This window comes from Callospermophilus lateralis, unplaced genomic scaffold (genome assembly GCF_048772815.1).
Source record: "Callospermophilus lateralis isolate mCalLat2 unplaced genomic scaffold, mCalLat2.hap1 Scaffold_82, whole genome shotgun sequence".
Classification (NCBI taxonomy): domain Eukaryota; kingdom Metazoa; phylum Chordata; class Mammalia; order Rodentia; family Sciuridae; genus Callospermophilus; species Callospermophilus lateralis.
This window is the reverse complement of record NW_027516260.1, coordinates 3026974-3049482: the sequence shown is the minus strand read 5'-3', so window position 1 is coordinate 3049482 and position 22509 is coordinate 3026974. Positions and strand designations below refer to the sequence as shown.

The following is a 22509-nucleotide window of genomic DNA, read 5'->3' as shown; positions in this document are numbered from 1 at the left end:
ATTAATGAGTATTTTGAACTTCTTTCCCTCCACCCAAGTTATAAGTCAAAGGAAAGAAACTCTGAAAGCTATTACATGTAGAAAATGGTTTTCTCTTTGAGAAAAAAGTATTTATGGGCTGCTACTAAATTTAACAGAGGCAATACAAATTTAGTGTGGCTGATTTATGCATAGGAGCAAGGTTTTTGTGGTGGTCAGCTAATGACATAGAAAGTTCCTGGTACATTTTAATTATGAATATTTAAATGTTTTCTCAATTTGGTGTCAGCCACGCCTCCCATAATGCTTTCCACCTCAACTTCCTTGAAGTTTTCATTTTGCTTTGAGTTGCACTCTCAAAATGATATTACAAAAACAACAACAACAAAAACAAGATAATCTTGAATATGCTCTACCTAATAAATATGATCTGGACATTTCAACATTACTTCACTTGTACCAGAATAAGGATGCTTAAGGCAAATCTGCCACCATTTGGGCATCAGGGCTCTGAGTAAGAGTTATATGTACTTGCAAGTTTAGAATAGTTTTAAAAATTAAATATATTATGGGTAATTATATTCAATCATAGTTTTCAACTATAAACCTAAATAGTTCTAAAGCAAGATTTCTATTTTCTTATATTTCACATTTACTCTACTTCTTACACTATATTATGCATTTAAGTTTTTTTTTCTTCCTGATGATGAATTACATCATTCTAATACCTCAGGAATCCCTTCTCCAAGTCTTAACAGCCAGCCACTTGCTGCCCAGTGTTATAGTTGGTCTTGACTAACAGCTTATAACCTTGAAACTATTTTCCCTTTTGGTTTTAGTAGCAAAAAGATGGTAACCACCTAGATGTGAAGAAAAACACCCAAACTAAGAGCAAGCCTAATGACACTCTAAGTTGACATGTAAAACTATGTACTTATTATGTGTGATGTGATGTTTTGAAGCATACACACACACACACACACACACACACACACACACACACATCATGGTAAAATTAAATCTAGCTAAATGTTTTATCCCACACAAAGCTTACCAGTTTTTCTATATAAAATTACTATGAGGCATCTCATCAAAATCCTGTACTTGGGTTTATTTTCCATTCATCTTTTAGTGACCAGTCATAGAATTCCGGAAGGCATCTCTGCTTACCTTCCTGCAGGGCTAGAGCCACTGTCTTCACTTTCCCATTGGCCATTTTTACTTCTTGAAACTGGGGGCTGCAGAATTCCAGCAGCTAGTGGATCAGCATCGTTTTCTTCTCTACCAATCCATTCTCCAATCACTCGGGGCCTCAGAAGAGAGGAATTGAATTCCACTGTTTTCTTAAGAGAAGAAAAGAATGTGCTGCTTTAGATGGCTTTTTCTTGTTCATGGACAACAGGAAAATAACCCTGTCTAGAGGGTTGACTGCTCACTCAAACCAAAATGTTTTATTCTTTCTCCTGAATTGACCTAAAACTTCAGTTCTCCTCATCTCTACTCAACTTCTTATTCTGTGTGGTTTATGCTGATTCCTGAGGATCACTGTGATACAGAATTTAGTAGTAAAATCTTGGATTTGGATTTGGAAGGCTACACATGTGTTCTCAGATGAGGAGTAGGACTAGCATTCCTGGTGGAAGGAGGAGGGTGCTTTAGGGCCCACAAATTGAGAGCGTGGTGTCACTCCTGGGAAATGGTACATAATTTCTCTGGAAGAAATTGGGTTGGGGTCAACAGACAAAGTGAAGAGGCAATAGGGCCAGATGGACACATCATCTCCAATTGTGAAGACTCCTGGACTTTTAAAGATCCAGTAGAGGTATGTCATACTAATTCAAAAAATGTTAATCTCTTCTCATAGATTTAAAATGAGGTAACTCATTCAATTGAATGACTTGAACATGATTCAGCTATAAAAATTGTGTTGAATGAAGATACTGAATATATGTAATTGCTAGGGATATTTTAAGTGAAAAAAGGACAAGTTAAAAAGAAATACATATATATTGATCTAATTTTCGTATAGAATTCACATGGATTGACACCCATCATTCATTCATTTTCTAATGTCCATTGATTCTTAGTATGTGCAAAAAGCTGCTCTTTACTAGGCAAAACATTGAGTAAAACCAAAGTTTTATAAAGGTTTTATTTGAAGGGAAGAATTGAGGGTGATCTTAAACTTTTGATTTGCTATTTCCATGTCTTTTCAACATTTTATGATAAATATAATCTGGTGATTTTGAAAATAGTTTGATCTCAGAAACACATGCTTTATTTAAATTATGTCTAATGATAAGTTTTAGTATTAGAAGTGTCTTGAACAATTTTGAAAATGTAGATCTTGTGTTCTGAGTCTTTACAATTCACAAATATATAAATCCAATACATGATACAACAAAAATAATAATATCATATATGTAATACAATGTGTAGATAAATATAATTTCAAAAGCAGCATATAAAAATAATGTAGATAATATTTGATAAGAATTTATCAAATATAATTTCAAAAGAAGCATATAAGGAATGATGTAGATAATATTTGATAATAATTTCTCCAAGTGTGAATAAGTAATAAAAGGTAGTTGGATACCTAAATACTGTTTTAGCCTATGAAACATAGTAGATGTACTTTAATAAGAGTGTGTGGGCTGGGGATGTGGCTCAGGCGGTAGCGCGCTCGCCTGGCATGCGTGTGGCCCGGGTTCGATCCTCAGCACCACATACAAACAACGATGTTGTGTCTGCCGAGAACTAAAAAAAAATAAATACTAAAAAAATTCTCTCTCTCTCTCTCTCTCTCTCTCTCTCTCTCTCTCTCTCTCCCCTCTCTCACTCTCTCTTAAAAAAATATTTAATAAGAGTGTGTAACTTTTTTTTAAAGAGAGAGTGGGAGAGAGAGAGAGTGGGGGAGGGAGAAAGAGAGAGAATTTTTTAATATTTATTTTTTAGTTCTCGACGGACACAACATCTTTGTTTGTATGTGGTGCTGAGGATCGAACCCGGGCCACTGGGCAGAGATCATTGTCTGGCTTATAGAGCTGAGTACTCCTGTCTGCATCAATAGGGAAACATTTTAACATTCAAGCTCTAGAAAGAGTTTGAAAATCAACTACCATCAAGACCTTTATCCCTGGCTTTAATCACCTTTTTCATTAGCCTGAGCCTGTGCAGTTCCTTTTCCATTTCTATTATTCTCAACCAAGGACTTGTGTTTCCAAATCTTTGTTCTTTTGAGCCCCTAGCTATTTCTTCCCATTTTATTCCACTGAACTCCACCTCATACTCAATCTGTCCACCCCAGGCTCACAAGTCCTTGCCTGAAGTATGGCCACCTCTTTTTGATTAAGCCAGAGCTGCATCCTGTCTGCATTCCATCACTTCTAAGCAATTCCTTGTTCCTCCTTCTATAGGGGATTGTAGGCTGATTATTAAATCAGATTCTTGCATATACCCTGTTACTGAGATTTACTTCCCATTTGATCCCCAACTGGGGTAATTTTCAGATTTTTGAAAATATTCACACATGACTTAAAGCTTTGACAGCACCACTAAACCTCACCATCTTCCACCGATGTCAAGATACAATCACAGTTACTTCCTTTTCTCCATTTCTTTCATCCATCTACTCCCATGGCCACACCCTAAAACCTGCCATCCCTCAAACTATCCCTTTTCTGATGCTTTATATTTCAGTACCTCATTCCTTACCCACTTTCTTTGGTGATGTTTGTCACTCATTGTCTTCTCTTCAGTTTTTGGGCATCTCCCTTTTTGCACACTCTATCAGCAATTCTCTGACCTTTCATCTTTTTTCTATTGAGCCTAGACCTCTTCATCAATTCTACTTTTTCTGTAAATCCATTAGGCTTATCTCATTATATATTTCATTATATACTCCAGTTGGCAAATCTTGCTACAGAAACCCACAACTTAAAATATATACCATCCTACCTCTGGACTCTCATCAGATACTGAACATATAATTGGATGCTATTTTACCATCCAAGTGACATATATTATGTTAAAAACTGAACTTATTCTATCAAAATTTGGTTAAGCTTGAGTGAAGAAACAAATTGCTGTTGTAAGATGTTTAAAATCATTATCTTTTTTTGCATTTATAAATGAAGAAATGTCATGCTATATTTGGCATGGTATCTTCTAGACCAAGAATGGAAAATATAATTCTTTTTCATGCCAATTTCAATTGCTTAGAGTACCAGTAAATCATTTGTATTGACAACTGAACACATAATGCACAATTTGGTTAACAGGATTTGGACATTAGAGGATTAGAGAAGGTAGACTGTTTTCCAAGCAGTGCTTAGTTGATATGTATTCAACCATCAGGTTTCAGCTTAAACAGTATTTCCTCAAAGACAATTTATCTTGAAACTTGATCTAGATCTTACCATGTGGTCCTTATCATAGCTCTTAACTAATATCCCTGCCCTAATAGACTAACAGGTTCCCTAAGAGAACTTTTCTATCATGCTTACCATGGTATCCTATGCTTAAGTGTCTAGCAAATGCTTAATAAATATTTACTGAATAAGTTGCATGATTCTAACCTGCAAACCTGCTTTGCACATACATTTTCTAGCCAAAAGAAACCATTTGTTGTCTCCCTAAGGACACCATATATCCCAATTTTCATTCCTGCCATTGCTCAACACTTATAAATGAACCTTTATTAAAGACACTTCAGTGCCGTTTGTTAGACACTTCAATATTTTACATGTTTTCAATGTAAAATTTCTATAAATAAATAAATTTTTACATAAAAGTAATACTTCCTCTTTCACATTGTCTCTCAGAAGCAGCAAATTCACATATTTTGTGGAAGTAACATTTATCAGTTAACTGTTGAGGAAAAAACAATGGATCAATGATGACCTCTGGAACAATGATGACCTCTGACAAGAACATCTGACATAGGTAGCCATTTGGCTAATATCTCCCTTCAGCTTTTTGGCTAAAGAAATGTACTTTGAGATTTTTTTAAGGACCTTATTTGTTTCAATGTAATTTTCAGTGAATTACACATTGGCACTCACAGGACAGTTAGCTACAGGTCTCAAAAGTGCAAACACACCCAGGTCTAGGGCTAAATCTTATGTAGTCCACACCCAGTCCCGTCTATGTGAAGGGAGGGCATGGATGGGCCTGCTCAGGCTCCTCAGTAGACATGAGCTAGCCCTGGAAGGTGAGAACTTGATCTTTTTTACCCCCAATGTAATATTATATTGGCAGAATTAAAACGTCACTATTGAAAAATCCACAGGTACCAACACCAGCAGCCCTTGCCTTAATAAAAAGCCTCAGCTAACAATCGGGCGACATGGACAAGATGACATTTGCTTTTAAGAAAAAGTGAGCTTCAGAGAAGGGAGAAAGGCCTAGCATCCTAACTCATGGCTTGTGGTGGATTAGCAACCTTCACTTCATCCCTCAAAGAAGCAAGCCTCCAGGGAAAAGCCCCTCACGGCAAAGACACATTGCAGGAGCCACCAACGCAGGCTAAATGTAACTGCGGAGAGCACACAACACCAAGGACTCCCCGTCCTTCCTAACCCACCAGGAACCCCAGGAAACAAATGTCTTTTTTGTCTCTAAATTCCCACCATGCACTAAGGCACCAGAACTATTCCTAACCCCCATCCAAGGAAACAGCAACCTGCAGGAAAGGCCAAGGAGGCCTCTGGGAGCTCCGTGCTGCCTGAAGGGCACACAGGGCAGGGCTGAAGGTCTGCGGGGTCCGCGTCGCACAGCCTCACTACAGAGTACAGGCAAAGCCCCCTGGGGAAAGAGAAGGCCGTCAGAGCCAAGTTCCAGCATGACCAGCTGTGGCAGCTAGTGTAGCTGCCAGGGAGGCCAGGAGGACAGTAAGCGATCACCTTTTCCATCTAGGGACACCGACGGCTTCCTCAAGGATGTCGGCATTCTATTGTTTGCTGGGGTAGAGGGACCTGTCCCCGGCCCCACTGCGAGGATGATGTGGAGAGTCTCCTTGGTCGCCCTGGCTGGGATCCTGGGCACACAGTGCACTTGGCTGTGTGCTGTCCCTGCATGTTGGCTGAGGGTGGAGGGCCTGCTCCTTGGAGTAACTGTCCACATCAGCATTGCAGTCACTGCACACGAGAGTTCCACTGGGTTCTGAAGGAGAGATGGGCCAGGTCAGAGCCACCCCCACAGAACAGGTCACCCACCTGCACCCAAGTGGGGTCCTGCCCCCGGCCTGCAAACGCCCCCTCCCCAAAGACCTTCACAGAAAAGGCTGGGCACATGCCACACCGTTAGTGGAGATGGGGTCCTTCTTGCTCACATGCCCCAGATTAAGCTAATCTTGTACTTAGAGACTGTAGTCACGCTACTGTGATCAGAGGCAAAAAAAAAAAAAAAAGAAAAACCCCAACAATTAGGTACCATGCAGGGTTAAGAGTTTTCTGAACAATTAGAAATTTAACCTCAAAACAGTCCTGGTGAACAGATACTAAAACCCCCTATGTTGCTTATTATTCTGGAAAATTCTTGCTCAGGTTTACTGTACCATAAATAGTAACTAAGAGACACACTCCTCTAGAATTAAAAGGGCACCAGGCCAGAGCTTCCTGTTTATATACTAAATACCCAATTTAGAGAGTGCTAGATGGAAATGTAGGCATCTCCCCTCTTCATTTAGTGAGTGGGTCAACCCAGATCTTGATTTCAAAAAGACACTACTTTTCCTGGTGGAAGCATCACCTGCCCATCGTAGGTGGACCAGGTGTTCCAGTGGCCTTTTCTGACACTTTCCAGGGCTCTTTACTGTATCTAACACAGAGCTTGGGCTGCCTCTGTATGATGCTGTGGACGTAACCTTTGGGAAGAGGCCCACGTCTCTCAGACACACACCTGCAACAGACTCCCCAGGTTAGAAACTGCAGAGGAGGTCTCAGTGAGTTTGAGGAGCAGGACAGGTGGGGCTGCTGCTGTAGTCTCTCTATCAGTGTGAGTTACTACTGTGCCACCACGAAGCTAGCAATGGGCCTGTTTTCTAGTACCATTTTCCCAGCAAGCACTCTTTGAGCATCTGCAGCCATGTTAGAGGAGCAGCTCTCTCAGGCCCGGCCTTCAGCTCAGCAAGCGCTCACAATCTCCCACCAACTGAAACAGCGCCCCCTGCAGAGAGTTTTCCCTGTGAGTCTGGAATACAGAGCAGGTCTTGGCACTGCCGCTGCACTCGCATCCCTTGGTACCTTCATGGTGCCAGAGCCCCCACACAGATCCCAAAATCCAGGGATGCTCAAGTCCCTTGTATATAATAACACACCATTTGCACATAACCTGAATACACTGTCCCATGTAAGTCACCCTAGATTAAGCATTGTGACTAGTAAAATGTAACTTTGTGTGCACAGCTATTGGACTGTGTTTTGGGGGAATAATGACAAGGAAAAGAAGGCTGCATGTGCATCACCTTCACCGCCTTGGATATTTCTAGTGTGTAGAGAATCGAACCCACAGATACCAAGGGCCAACTGTGGAAGCAGGACTTGGTTTCAGGGCCTGGGGTTTCCCTTCAGCTGTTTCTGACAGTGGTCCTACCTTATCCCAACTGGGAGGCTTACTGCTAAGCCCAGATGGTGACCTTCTGGAGAGACAAGATGTTGAAACCTCTGCAGAGCTTGCACAGACCAGGACTGAGCTGAACAACAGAGGCCTGGGCCAGCAGCTGCCTCATTCACCTGATGCTCCCTCCTACCTAACGCCAGACACCTAAATAGGGAGCTAGAGGCCATCTCCACCTACGGAGGACAGTCACCTAGATAGAGCTCCATCTCACTGTGTCAGAGGCCTTACTGTTGCTCTCGATGTGCTTGTTGGCCCAATGGCCACCCTCAGTCCTGATTGAGGTTTCTCACCAGTCAGAAAGGGTCCCCTGAGAAGAGAGGTAGCTTGGAACATCTGGTGGCATAATAGTTTCATCTTCAAGGAGATAAGACAATGAAATATTCAGGATTGCGGTGACAACAGATGCAGATGCGCATTCACTGTCAGGCCCCGAACAGGATCCCCTGGCAACAGCCATCAAGGCTGCGCAGAGACCAGGAGTTGGTGCAGGTAGGAGGCCCTCCCAGACCCGAGCTGAACCTGAGCCCAGGTCAAAAGCATGTGAGACCACAAAAGACGGGGAAGAGTGACAGGAAGGGAGACAGAACTAATAAATCCACAGCACTGTGATGCTTCAGGGACAATCCACCTCCGTTTATGAGGAGGACATCAGCAGGAAGTTCTTTTTTTTTTTTTTTTACTTGTCAATAGACCATTAGTTTATCTATTTATATGCTATGCTGAGGATCAAACCTAGTGCCTCACTCATGCCAGGCAAGTGCACTACCACTGAGCCCCAGCCCCAGCCCCAAGGCAGCTCCATTTCTGGCTCTGCCCTGACTATGAACCCAGTGTCCGCAGGACCAAGGCTTCAGTTCTCCAGAACCACATTCCCAGAGGTCCTGGTGTTCCCAGAGCATGAGAGCTCTTGAAGAGTGTGGACCTGGCTTCTCCTGCCCTGGAAATGAACGGCCACCGTGCTCACCTGTGTTGGTGACACTGTACTCCTCGCTCTTCTTCCTGGTTTGGTAGATGATGCACACCCACACCAGCGACATAAGAACAATGCTGCACACCACGGTAATGGTGAAGATGCCATGGTGGTCCTTCCTGCAGCCAGGCGTGGGCAAGATGCTCAGCTGGCTGTGAGCGGGCTCCGTGCCCAGCGTGTTGGACATCTCGCAGGTGTACTGGCCCGCGTCCTCCACCACCACGTTCTGGACCACCAGCAGCTGATTGTCGGAGGTGAAGTGGTGCCTGTCGGTGAGGCTCAGGAGGCGGTTCCCCTTGAGCCAGGTGATGCGGGGGGAGGGGCTGCCAGTCACTGCAATGGAGGGCCACCGTCTCCCCCACAGACACCATGAGGTCTTCCAAGGGTACCACCAAGGACGGGGTCTCTGCAAGAGATCAAGAGGCAGCACACTCACTCTGGGGCCTCAGTGCTGTGGTCTGCTTGGTTCTCTAGACATGGCATAATCCCACCTGAGGGCTTCCATCAGCGTGGCAAGCTTTTCAGAAGATGGCTGATCTCTGGTCATAAAGGTTCCTGTTCCCAAACTGTGCTGTGTCCCTGTTCTTGACTAAGACCACACCCCTCCTGCATGCTCGTTGGTCACCAGTTGCTCAAGGTTCTGGCACTGCACTGGCCTTTAGGGGCCGGCTCTGCCCTCTTCTGCTCTCCTGCCCAGGACCCCATAGCTTGGTCACTCCCACAGTGAATGCCATACAAAATGCGCAGGTTCTTGAGTCCCTTGAAGGTGCCTTTGGTGATGTGGCTGATGGAGTTGTGGCTGAGGCGCAGGATGCTCAAACTGCCCAGCTTGGCCAGGCTCTCCTTGTCCAGCCACGTGAGGTTGTTGAAGGACAGAATCCAGGGGAGGTGGAGGGGCACAGGCCATTATCAGGCTTCACAGACTTGCTTACAACAACCCATGGGATCTCCGTGGGCAGGGAGCATCTCACAGTGGATGTGCAGCTAGGTCATCCACCTGGCCTAACAACAGGGATGGCTGTGCAGGTCCCAGTGTGGTTAAACTGTGGGGATGGCACAAGGTCATGCAATACAAAACCTCCCTGCTGGTGTCCAGGCTGGTCCTGATTCAGACTTTTCTTGGCAGAGGCCCGACACCCTGGATAGGCCCCTTGTGGGTCAGATGCTGCCACTCCATGCACTGGACAGCAGAGGGCACCATGCATCCCTGCCTGGGACAACCACTGCAGGGCCTCAGCCTCAGGCTGGAGGCTCTGGCCTGAGTGTCACCTACCCTCCCTGTGAGCAGGACAGGACACACCCCAAATCATCCATTTAGCCTGCATGTGAGACTCCAACCCTCCTCCCAGACACCCTTGCATTTCTGACACAACCCTGGCACTGGTCACTTGGCATACGGGTCACCTCTGGTTGAAAAATGGGAAGTTTGGGCTGGGTCAGGAAGAACAAAAATAGTATCAGTGAAGATTAATGGGTTTTTAAAGGGGGCAGCAGGCAGCCTTCTTTCCCTGCTGGAGAAATAAGTCATGGTGTCTGTCAGTCACAAGACCTGGCAGGAGACCAAAATTATATCCTCACCTGCAATTAAGGAATTTGGCTTAGGGGAAGGGCGGGAAAGCAACCCTCAGCCTGCCTCTGAGGTGACCTGAGAACGGGGCAAGCTTCTAGGACTGGTCAAGGCATGCTGCCGTGACCCCCGGTCCCTCTAAAGGGCACAGCAGACAGCGGTCCACAGCCAGAAAGGGGAGCAGGGAGCTCAAAGCCCCATCAAGGCTCTGGAGCACAGCTTCTCCCAGGAGGTCACACACCCTCTGCTGAGTCACAGGACGGTGGCTCCTCACCCTAGGAACTAGACAGCCTCAGGACTGTGGGACTCAACCTGCCCTGCTTCCCCAGGGCTCCTGGACTAGGACAACAGAGAACCACGTGTCCCTGGAGTTACCTCATGCGGTCCTCACCTGAGCAAAGAGTGTGCCATCCGATACCACAAGAGGGAGGAAGCAGCACCCTAAAGCACCAGGAGGGCGAATCTAACACCCCAAATCCAAGGGCAGTGAGCAGGAGGGAGAGGCAGGCTGTTGCATGGCACACGCTCTGACCACTGACCCACAGAGACTGAAATGCCAGGTCAGCAGAGGGATGCTTGTGGGCCTGAGATGCAAGGGACACACAACGGGAGGGACCGGCTAAGGACTCAGGCTGCAAGCGCAGCCTGAAGTTCCAGGTCCCTGTGAGTGTGCCTGGCACCCATAACGCTTGCTCACATTAAGTGACGATTTTTCTAGGCCAAGCCTATGAAAAGTGGGAAAGGAGAAAACCCTCCCAAACTCTCCTGAAAAATAAGGAAACCCAACCGGACTAAACTAGAGCATTATGAAACTGAAAATTTCCACCTAGCGAAGACCTGTTCCCCCAACACAAGCAGAGATCTAGAAACGGGTGCAGACACGGGAACATGGCCATGTTCTCCGACCTTTGGCTATGCAGCTCCGGCTGTGCATGCAGGACAGAGAGGGGACCCAGGTTCCCTCTCCAGGGGTCACCACTGTGGCTCTCAGCTTGGGCAACAGTGAGCTCAGGTGCCCTCAGGCCCAGCCTGGGTGTCCTGCCTGGGGATCTTCCAAAGGAATGGAGGGTGGGGGGACACTGTGAGCCTCCATGCACATCCACCTCCTCCACCAGGCACGACAGGTAAAGGGAAGAGTCAGGTCCCTGGGGAAGCTGACTGAGGTGCAAGCGCTGAGGACACACAGATTCTTCCAGTCAGCGGGTCGCCATTGCTCTGTTCATGATCCCAGTGTGGTTCAAACACACTGTTTCTCTATCTCTCTCTCTCTCTCTCTCTCTCTCTCTCTCTCTCTCTCTCTCTCGTACTGGGGCTTGAACCCAGGGGTGCTCTACCACTGAGCAACATTGCCAGCTTCTTTTTTTTTTTTTTGAAATAGGTCCCACTAATTTGCTGAGGCTGGCCTCAAACTTGTGATACTCCTGCCTTGGCCTCCCAGGTCATTGGCATTACAGGTGTGCCACACCATGGCCCAGAGGCCTAAGGTACCATCACTCTGCAAGAAGCTACAGTGAGAAGGGTTCTTTAGGTTGCCCTTCCCAGACAGAGCCCTTGACTTCAGGAGCTTTTTCCACACCCAAGAAATCCCTGGGGACAGAGGCTCTTCATGGGGACCGACAGGCTACACCTCTGTTATTTCAAAAATAGGAGGTAGGAAGGGCCTGGAGCTCAAAGACCTGATATTCCTGCTTTGCGCCTGGCTGGCCTGGACATCTATCCTTCTTTCTGCCAGAACCGGGCCACCGGCCTGCCTGCCTCTGTGCTGCCTTTGCCCCCGAGGCCTACACCCCTTCTTAGTCCACTGCTCTCTGCCATCGCAGTGGATGCGTGAGATGGAGTTGTGGCCAAGGTGCAGCTGGTGCAGGGCCGTGAGGCCAAAGAGGGAGCCGCTGTTCACTTCCACCAGGCTGTTGTGCTCGAGGTGTCTGCAATGACAGTGCCCGGGGTCAAAGGGGTCTGACCTTTACCCAATACCCGGAGTGTGCCTGGTCAGCGCTCCGATCAGACAGGGTGGTCACACTGAGGGTGTAAGAGCACATGGGAAGCATGGAGACCCCCTGGTGTGCATACACATGGCGGAGAGAAGACGGGCAGACCCCAGTGGAGGGTCTCCAGGCCAAGACATACTCAGAAAGTTCGGAAGGGCAGGGGATGTTAGCCATAAGTCACTTTCATCTAAGTCAAAGTGAACCAGGCAGATGAGTGGGCAGAGGAGCTCTCAGCAAGGGCAAAGTCAGGAGAGGAACAGAGAGAGAAGGGGAAAAGGGAGGCAGCCCTTATCCTCATCCAACTGAAAAAATCCACTGTGCCAGGAGACATGGCATTAGCTCTGGGGTCCAATGACTGTATGATTTTTGTTTTTCTGGTACCCAGGATTGAACCCAGGAGTGCTTAACCACTGAGCCCCAGCCCCAGCCCTACTTATATTTTTTATTTAGAGACAGGGTCTCACTGAGTTGCTTAGGGCTTTGCTAAGTTGCTGAGGCAGGCTTTGAACTCACGATCCTCCTGCCTCAGCCTCCTGAGATGCTGGAATTACAGGTGTGTGCCACTACTCCCAGCTCCATGACTACAAGATTTAAATCTTGATTTTGCTATTTTGATGGCTTAATGAGTTTGAGCACCTGCGAAATGGAAATATCCAGAAGAATCCACCTCATGGTGCTGTATGGAGAGGGAATAGAGAATGTACCTCGGGGTTGTGGGCAGTGTGAGGATCTGGCTCCCAACATGCTCATTAAGTATGCACAGTAGGTCCCTGACTTACAGTATTCCAACTTGTGATGTCCACACTCTATGAAGGTGTGAGACTAACACACATTCTGCAGAAACTCCGCTTTGAATTCCGAAACTAGATCTTTCCTAACTGGTACAATCCTTTCTCAATGCTGGGAGTGGCAGAGAGATGGCTCCACCTCAGCCCTGTGGTACCCAGAGGACACAACTGACACTCTACCATGTGTTGTGCTACAAGCTAGGATGCCCTGGGGACTAGGAATTAAGTGTATTTTCAACTTATGACATCCTCAGCTCACAGTGGGCATCTCAGGATATGACCCCACTGAATGAAGAGCATTCATGTGCCATTCCCTCACTTCTCAGAATTCTCACCAATGACAGCTCTGTCTAGACACCTGGTTTCTCTCATGGAAGTTACCGATGCACATTTTGCTCTTTTTTTTGGTACCAGGGATTGAACTCAGGGGTGCTTAACCACTGAGCCACACCCCCACCCTTTTTTATATTTGATTTAGAGACAGGGTCTCGCTGAACTGCTTAGGATCTTGATAAGTTGCTGAGGCTGGCCTCAAACTTGCAATCCTCCTGCCTCAGCCTCCTGAGCCACTGGGATTACAGGCACACACCACCATGACTGGCCCTAATTTGTATAAATTCGTTCCACATAAAAATGAAATGGTAGAGCCTCACACTGTTTTCTTCTGAAAATTCTCTTAATCCTCAGACCATCATCAACTTAGAACTTCAGATTCTAAACGACAGACTTGAGGAAGGAAGAGTGTTCTGGAATATGCACCACAGAGCTCCAGCCCAGCTGAAGTGGCAAAGGAGGAGAAGCCACTAGCATCCTGGTCATGCAAAGCAGAGATGCTTCTGCACAGTACACTGTGGGGCCTGGACCTAAGCTTCTGGGCTTGGTTTCAGTTATAAAGACAAGTAGTGAAGGAAAGAAGTGGGTAAAGATACTGGTGAAGATGTGCCAACTTGGAAGTAACCACCCACAAACCTGAAAAGAGGAAAACCAAGAGGAAATGCTGAGACCCAACTGACTTCTGGGAGAACGGGGATGGGGAGGGAGGGGGAGAGAGGGGACGGATGATGGTACTATCTGATTCATTCACGCAGAGGCATCACCTCTAATGAAAAGTAAACAAATTAAATGTTGAAGGACAGCAGATTACATTCCTCTGCTTTTTTTTGATGTTACCTTTGTTTCTGGCAGGCCTCAGCTCCGCTATTGGTCACATCTGGCCGAAGAGAATGTTCCCTTGATAAAAGCTGCACATTTGCACCAAGTGCCTTGATGAGCTGACAAGACATAAATAAATCTCCTGTGATGAACTATATTTTGGGTCCACATACACATCAAGGAAGACTGTCAAACCCAAAATGGTGAGAGAAGGAGCTTCCTGTGGAGTGTGGGAATGGAGAGGATGTGGGGAAGAATCTGTTCTGCAGCGAGGAAGTGGGGGGGGGGGAGGAAGCCCAGAAATGGGGCTCCTTCCTGCAACACCTGATCTGATTCAAAAACCTCCTGCAAGAGATGTTCCTAGTCTGCTGTGGAAACACGAACAGATATGGTTCAGTCTGCAGAGACACTGAGTTGGGACCACAGGAAGACTCAAAGGACAGGTGGCCTTCTGGGCACAGGACTGTCATCAAGGCAGCTCAGGAGGCTGAGACAGGAGGATCTCAAGTTCAAAGCCAGCCTCAGGAAAAGTGAGGTGCTGAGCAACTCAGTGAGACCCTGTCTCTAAATAAAATACAAAATAGGGCTGGGGATGGGGCTCAGGGGTCGAGTGCCTCCCCAAGTTCAATCCTGGTACCAAAACAAAAAAACAGAAAGAAAAAGGAAAGGTGGCCTGCTCTCCCCCTAGTGCTCAGCTGAATGGACACACACAGGCTGCCCCACTCCCCACAGAGGCAGGGTACAGAGGCCACGGCCTCACCCTTGGGCTGGAGCCCTGCCAGGGCCCACCCACATTTACAGCACATGCATATTGGACAGCCCCCAGAAAGCACCATCCATCAGCTTGCTGATGTTATTTTTCTGGAGCTTCAGCACCTCCAAGCTGTCCAGGCCCTGGAACGTGAGGCCCTGGATCAACCGAATCTGATTCCAATTGAGGTCCCTGAAGAGAAGAAGCCCACAGGGTCAGAGCCTCCCTGTGCACATTACACACACACACACACACACACACACACACACACACCCCTGCCGAGTTTCCCAGCCAGCGAGCCAGCGGGTATCTAATGCAAAAACATTTGCAGTCAGGGCATCTGATGGGATCTCCATATATGGGGCAAGCGCATCGGGGGACCCCCCATGAAGCACACACATTCAGCTGCTGGCTCTAGTACTAGAGAGCCTCGGGGGACTGAAAGGACTCTGGGTGGCCTGGAGGGGCAGGGAAAGACACATGGAGCTAATGGGAAAGCCCTGGTTTCCCCCAACTATTTCTGGAGCATCTCGTGACCCAACCTCCTCAGCATCATGGAGACCTTCTCCGCAGACAGCCCAGGATCCACACCCCACTGAGCCTCAACAACTGTTCTCGTCAATTTAAACCAAATTTCCACTACTGGCTTGTTTTCTTGACATTTATTCTTCCAATAATAAAAAGAAGTCAAAAATCAATCAATCAATCAATCAATCAAGAGCCAAGCATGGTAGCACAGGGTTATAATCCCAGTGGCGTGGGAGGATTGTGAGTTCAGAGCCAGCCTCAGCAACTCAGCAAGGCCCTAAGCAACTCAATGAGACTCTGTCTCTAAATAAAATACAAAATACAGCTGGGGAGGTAGCTCAGTGGTTGAGTGCCCCTGAGTTCAATCCCCGGTACCAAAAAAAAAAAAAAAAAAAAGCGAGAGACCATCATAAATCTACCAGCTTGTAAGATTTAGGAGATAAAAATTGCCATCTCCTGCTTACCGCCTTTAGCCATGCTAACTTCCTGCCAAATTCAAGAAATGTCGAGGATGCCATCAAGCCTGAGGTACTTATTTTACGGGTACCTTTAAAAACAACACTAAAACCTCTGAGATAAATAAACAGAATGCATGCAGCCTAAGCACTAACCACGCCAGCTAACCAGCAGGATTCCTCATGTCATCGAGGAGGACACTAGCATAAACCTGCATGTCCATACTCAGTGGACCTCATCCCTGCAAGATAAGGTGGCCCACCGGCCCCAGACCCAGCTCCAATCTGCTTTTACTAGGTGTTGTCATAGGGGCATTGATTACAGTTCATGCAGAACTTTACTAGGGGCAAGGTGGAGGGGGGAAGTAGGGGTTGCATTTGGTGCTAGGTCCTTGGGGATGTTTGGCCCCCATAAAAATTGGGCTATAACCTTAATTAAAGTGCTGGTTTCTGTACTCACAGTTGTGTCAGTCTGGGTAACTTGAATGCTTTTATAGGAAGCTGGGTGATCCTGTTTTTGCTCAGGCAAAGAGTTAGCAGCGACCGTGATAGGCCATCGAATGCTCCTGACTCCAGGGATCCAATGCGATTGCTGGCCAGGTTGCTGGAACGAGTCAGGAGAGAAAATGTCACAGCTGTAGGAGGCCTTCCTCGTTCTGTTACAGACACCAGACCCATCTGGATCTGAGCTGGGAAAACACGCTAAGACACACCCAGAGGGACAGGTTTCCTGAGGAGATGTCTGTTATCACGAGGCTTCAGAGCCTGCCCTGACTCCCAGATGGGGAAGCACTGCAGGTGGCAAGACTGTCCAAGGTCAACCTCCACTCAGCCCAGAGCACACAGCACCTGTGGCTAGTGGGCCCAAGAGGGCGGGAGTGACCGTCAGACACCTCCACCCCCAGCCCTTCTGCAAACCTGCCAACCTCAGGCCACACCTGGCCCACCACCCAAGGCCCACAAGAAAAGCCCTACACAAAGCACAAAGTCAGCTCAGAGGCCAGGTCAGATTCCATTCCATGATTTGGGGAAACAGTCTTTAATCCTGAAGTGGGTCTCATTTTTGGACTTACATAATAAGTAGGTATAAGCCAATTCCTTTAAATGATTTTAAATACCCGAAAGAAACCCTCTAGTTAAAGAGACTTGAGCCAAGTTCTTTAGAGAGCAAGCCATACCATGCCTGTAATCCCAGTAGCTCAGGAGGCTGAGGCAGGAGGATTGAGAGTTCAAAGCCAGCCTCAGCAAAAGCGAGGCCCTAAGCAGCTCAGTGAGACCCTATCTCTAAATAAAATACAAAATAGGGCTGGGGATGGGGCTCAGTGGTTAAGCGTCCCTGGTTCAATCCCCGGTACCCCCGCCCCCGCCAAAAAAAGACAAGCAATACTTTTTCAGGGCCATCTACTTTGACCGTACCGAGCAGACGGACTGCAGTGTATAACACAGACAGATGTGTCACACTGTGTGAAAGCATAGCAAGCAGTGGAAAAGAAAAGGGAAAAAATAAAGGGAATAAAATAAATCAGTATTCCTATGAGAAGTTACCCCTCAACACCCTTCTTACTGCTTTTCCTAGACAAAATTTTGGTGTTTTTTTTTTTAAACAAAACAACAACAACAAAAAACAAAAACAACCACAACAACAACAAAAACAGCGCCTAAGTGAAAAGGAGAAAGCCCAGAGAATCTTCTACCCTGTGGGGAAGGAACAAGGCTCCTCTGGGTTCTTTATCAGGCAGAGCCCCAACACAGGGCACATGAGGATTCTCTACAAACTGTTTGTTCTTGACATTCCAGATTAGAGAATAACAGCCTCTGGGAAGAAGATAGAGCAGCCACAAGCTGCCAAAAGAGAAAGTCCCTCCTGCTTTCTTGCAGGGACAGAAGGTTAGTGCAATTCCATTTTGCGGTTGGTGGTTTCTTGGTTCAGAGCAAGGGAGTGTTGGGCGGCAGCTGGACACCTCAGGACAGGCTCCACTTGAGGTTAACAAAGGCCAAGGCCTCCTGTTCCTGATTTCGGCACCTTGATGCAGCCTGAGAATAACTTGGAAAATCTAGGGGCCAAGGTTCATCTTCCCTGAAGAGATGGGTCATGACCACCTCTAAACAGGACTCGCAAATGAGCTCCAAAATGACTCCGAAACAGTGATGACAAAGCGAATGTAAACTCACTCAGATTTGGAAATGTCTCTTCAGATTCTTCCCCAGAGCAACACTTTCCTACCCACAGGCCATGGGTGCTGCAGGTTTTATCATTTTTACTCCTGTCTACCATCCACATCGCAGGTAAGATGGGGCCCTAACACAGGTAAGAGACACATCAGCACAGTCCTGAGAACCCACAGAACCAGGAGCCGCCTTCCCAGACAGATCCCATGAGCTGTGTGATCACTGTGGGACGCTAGGAAGAAAGAGCCTGGAGAGTATGCAAAGCACTCTCCCTGCAGAGTGGGCCTCTAAGCTCCCCTGAGCCTTCTCTCCAAGCTCTGCTGGGAAGCAGCCCAGTAAATGGGAGTAAAAGCAGGCTTTGTTGTCAGGGCAGACCTCAGAGTCTTGAACTCTTTTGTCTGAGGGGTGAGCTCCCTGGACAGGCAAGTCCACCTCTCCCTGCCAAAGGTGTCCACCTTGGGTGTAACACAGACGAATACTATGGGACTGGAAATGTTCCATCAGTGGGCATCAGAGGCCAATCCCTCCTGTTTTGTACCATCCCCAGAGCTGAAAAATTGTTATGGTTTGGATGTGAGGTATCCCCCAAAACTCACATGTGAGATGGTGCAAGAAGGTCCAGAGGAGAAATGACTGGGTTGTGAGAGCCTTAACCCAACCAGTGAATGAACCCCCTGATGGGATTAACTGGGTGGTGGCTGGAGGCAGGTGGGTGTGGCTGGAGGAGGGGGCATGGGGGCATGGCTTTGGGTCTCTATTTGTCTCTGGAGAGTGGAGTCTCTGCTTCCTGATCACCATGTGAGCTGCTTCCCTCCACCACACTCTTCCTCCATGACCTCCTGCCTCCCCTTGAGCCCTGAGGAATGGAGCCTGCTGTCTATGAATGGAGATCTCTGAAACTGTCAGCCCCCAAATAAACTTTTCCTCCTCTACAATTTTCTGGTCAGGTTTTTTTAGTCACACAGTAGTGAAAAAGCTGACCAAAGCAGAAGTGAAATATGCAGACTGTGTACAGACCTGGGCAATGGAGAGGCCTCCAGTTGACCTAGAAGCAGAGGGACAGCCCCAGCCACAGAAGCACTTACAGCTCTCTTATGTACAGTCCAGGGGGAAAGCAGGCGCTCCAAATTTCCATGATATTATTCGAACTCAGATCCAACACTTCTAAGGAAAGGTAGGCCTTCAGCTGGCTCCCGTTCACACTACGGATCCTGTTGTGCTGCCTGAAACACACAAGTGGAGGTGACTTGGGCATTTCTTTTTGCAGAGTAACTACAAGAGCCAGGCATAGTGGTGGACGCCTGTAGTCCCAGTGGCTCAGGAGGCTGAGGCAGGAGGAACTTAAGTTCAAAGCCAGCCTCAGCTTATTGAGGCCCTAAACAACTCAGTGAGACCCTGTGTCTAAATCAAATATAAAAAAAGTATAAGAATTCTCTTTCCTATTTTACTAGTTGTTTCACTCTTTCATAACAGGACCCTCTAGTGACATTCAAAATGAGCTTTCCTGTTGTTCTTCCCATCCATGATCAGCTGCTGGCTTCAGAGAGTATGCTGGATTTTCTCATATGGGACAAGCTGTTTAAAAAAGTATGGGAAAGAACATAAGGGTGATCTCTAAGTACACAATCATGGCATTACCTGCATCTACCTATATACCCACCATAAAGGATGTACCAGTGCAATTGGGCAGCTCCAAACCAATAACCTTCTGCAATCTTCAGGACCCAGTCCACTGCCATGATTTAAAAGGCTTGTAGGCACCAGCCTAGGTTTAGTCATATGGCTGTGTGCAGTATTGGGGATTAAACCCAGGGCCTCATGCATGCTAGGAAAGTGCTACACCACTGAGCCACATCCTCAGACCTCTCTGGGTCAGTTTAATCCAACTTCACAAATCACTACGTACTTTCACAAATCACTACTGACACCTCCCATGTGCCAGGCCTGGAGATATACAGGAGATTAAACACACACACACAACACACACACACACACACACACACACACACACACACATAAAATCATGGTAATCTGCTGCAGTCTGGCTGCAGCAAAATAACTGTGGGGGGCGGGGGGGCTGGGGATATGGCTCAAGCGGTAGCACGCTCACCTGGCATGCGTGCGGCCCAGGTTCCATCCTCAGCACCACATACAAACAAAGATGTTGTATCCGCCGATAACTAAAAAATAAATATTAAAATTCTCTCTGTCTCTCTCTCTCTCCCCTCTCTCACTCTCTTTCTTTAAAAAAAAAATAACTGGGGGGTGACGAACAACTTCTGTACATTGATACAGCAGGAGTGGGAGCTGTTTATTGTAGGACAAGAGCGGTATATATACATTCCACACAGCTTATCTTAATTAGCATAAACTAGATACAGCAGTCAACCAATAAGGAAACCACACCTAATGGCTCCCTGGCATTACTTCACAAACCACTCCCTTTGGCAAAATGCCAGGCACCATCTTGACTTGTTTACAGACCCTAACAGTAATCTTCATACATTGCTGGTGGGACTGCAAATTGGTGCAACCACTCTGGAAAGCAGTATGGAGATTCCTCAGAAAACTTGGAATGGAACCAGCATTTGACCCAGTTACCCCACTCCTCAGCATAATACCCAAAGGACCTAAAATCAGCATACTACAATGACACAGTCACATCAATGTAAACAGCTCAATTCACAAAAGCCCAGCTATAGAACCAACCTATAGGCCCTTCAACAGATGAATGGATAAAAATAATGTGTTATATATACACAATGGAATATTACTCAGCCTTAAAGAAGAATGAAATGATGGCATTTGCTCGTAAATGGGGGGAAATGGAGATTATCATCCTAAGTGAATGAAACATGCCAATTCCAAAAAAACCAAAGGCTGAATGTTCTTTCTGATATGCAGGTGCTAATTCAAAATGGCGGGTGAGTAGGGAAGAATAGAGGTATATAATAGAGGAAGAATAGAGGCAGAGGGGAGCAAAGGGAAGGGAGAGTGTTTTGGGGGTAGGAAGGATAGTATAAGGAATGGGACATTATTACTTTGTGTGCATACATAATTATATGACTGGTATGATTCCACATCATGTACAACCAGAAGATGTTATATTCCATTTATGTTGGATGTTTCAAAATGCATTCTACTGTCATGTATAACTAATTAGAACAAATTTTAAAAAATAAAATCCTGGCACTCTGCAAAGGGAGAGAGGAGCTCACTGCAGGGTCTCACTGGAATCAAATCCCCTGCAGCTCTAATGGCATTGTTCCTCAGTTTTCTAATCTAAATGATGGAGCCGAAACTTGTCATTTCTGGATTACGGGCAACCCAACTTAAAACCATGCTAAAGGGGTAGCGGACATTAAGGAAAGTGCTCCAAGGGTGTCCTGCCCACCTAGGAAGGCACTGTCCACTATGACTTATTTGCATCTTTAACCCTCGAGGCCTCTGGCAAACCCCAAATCTAACCAAGGGACCAGCAGTCATTAATCAGGACAAAAGTAACTAATGCTGAGTGAGGTGGGGCCATGGGCCTGTTGTGAACATGGCTGTGCCTCACAGATTCAAACTGGGACAGGAGATGCATGAGAATCTGCTTGGTTTCCAGGTGCAGTGTGCCTGTCATCCCAGTGGCTCTGAAGGCTGAGGCAGGAGGATCGCAGGGTCAAAGCCAGCCTCAGCAACTTAGTGAGGCCCTGAGCAACTCAGTGAGATTCTGTCTCTAAATAAAATACAACATAGGGCGGATGGGGCTCAGTGGTTGAGTGCCCCTGAGTTCAATCTCTGGTACCCACCCTCCTCTCCCCACCTTAAAAAAGAATCTGCAGGGTGGCAGTGCTGTCCTCAGGGTTCCAGGCACACACTTCTGCCAGGTTGAGAAAAGAGGGGCAGCTGTCCAGCCGATCGGAGCCAGGAAGCCAGCTGTCCCTTACCAACTGGCATCTCCTTTATACCAAGCCTTGAACATTGGTTCCAACAAGGCAGGAATGAGGACCTCTTTCCCAGAAGTTTGGGGGCCTCCCTTGGCTCTTTTTGTTGTTGGTGGTGTTGGCTTTTCTTTTCACAAGTCTCCCAGGCCCTAAATTCAAAACTAGATTTACAAGGGCCCAACTCTGCTGACAGGGGGAGCCTCCTTCCAATGAAAGGACCCTTCCCCCCACCTCCCCTCCTCACCCCCCCTCAACAAGCTACTTCCTTTGAGGTCTGTATTCAGTACTATAATAAACATAGCCTCTTACAGTTTTCAGACTCCCAAAGCAAAAGAACAGAAAACCTTTTAGATAGAAACAAAAGTCAGTTTGACTTGCTTCATCTTAAACACTTAGCAAAGACAGTCAAAGCCAAAACACAGCTATTCCTGAGCATTTTAAATAAAATAATAGTTAAATGTAACTTCCATAAATAAGTAAACTGGAGGCTTCAAAAGAGATTCTCAGACAGGAATGCCTGATAACTATCAAAAGGAACTGCCAGAGTAGTTTTTAGTTCAAGGCCTTTATTTCTAACCTACGCAGGTAGGCTTAATGTTTGCTAGTATGG

The 22509-nt window shown here is 46.7% G+C and overlaps 1 pseudogene; it reads right to left on the bottom strand.

Annotated features, from left to right (window-relative positions):
• Positions 1-5841: 5841 nt before the first annotated feature.
• LOC143640990 (leucine-rich repeats and immunoglobulin-like domains protein 1) lies at positions 5842-19709 on the bottom strand (annotated as a pseudogene).
• Between the last annotated feature and the right edge of the window lie 2800 nt (positions 19710-22509).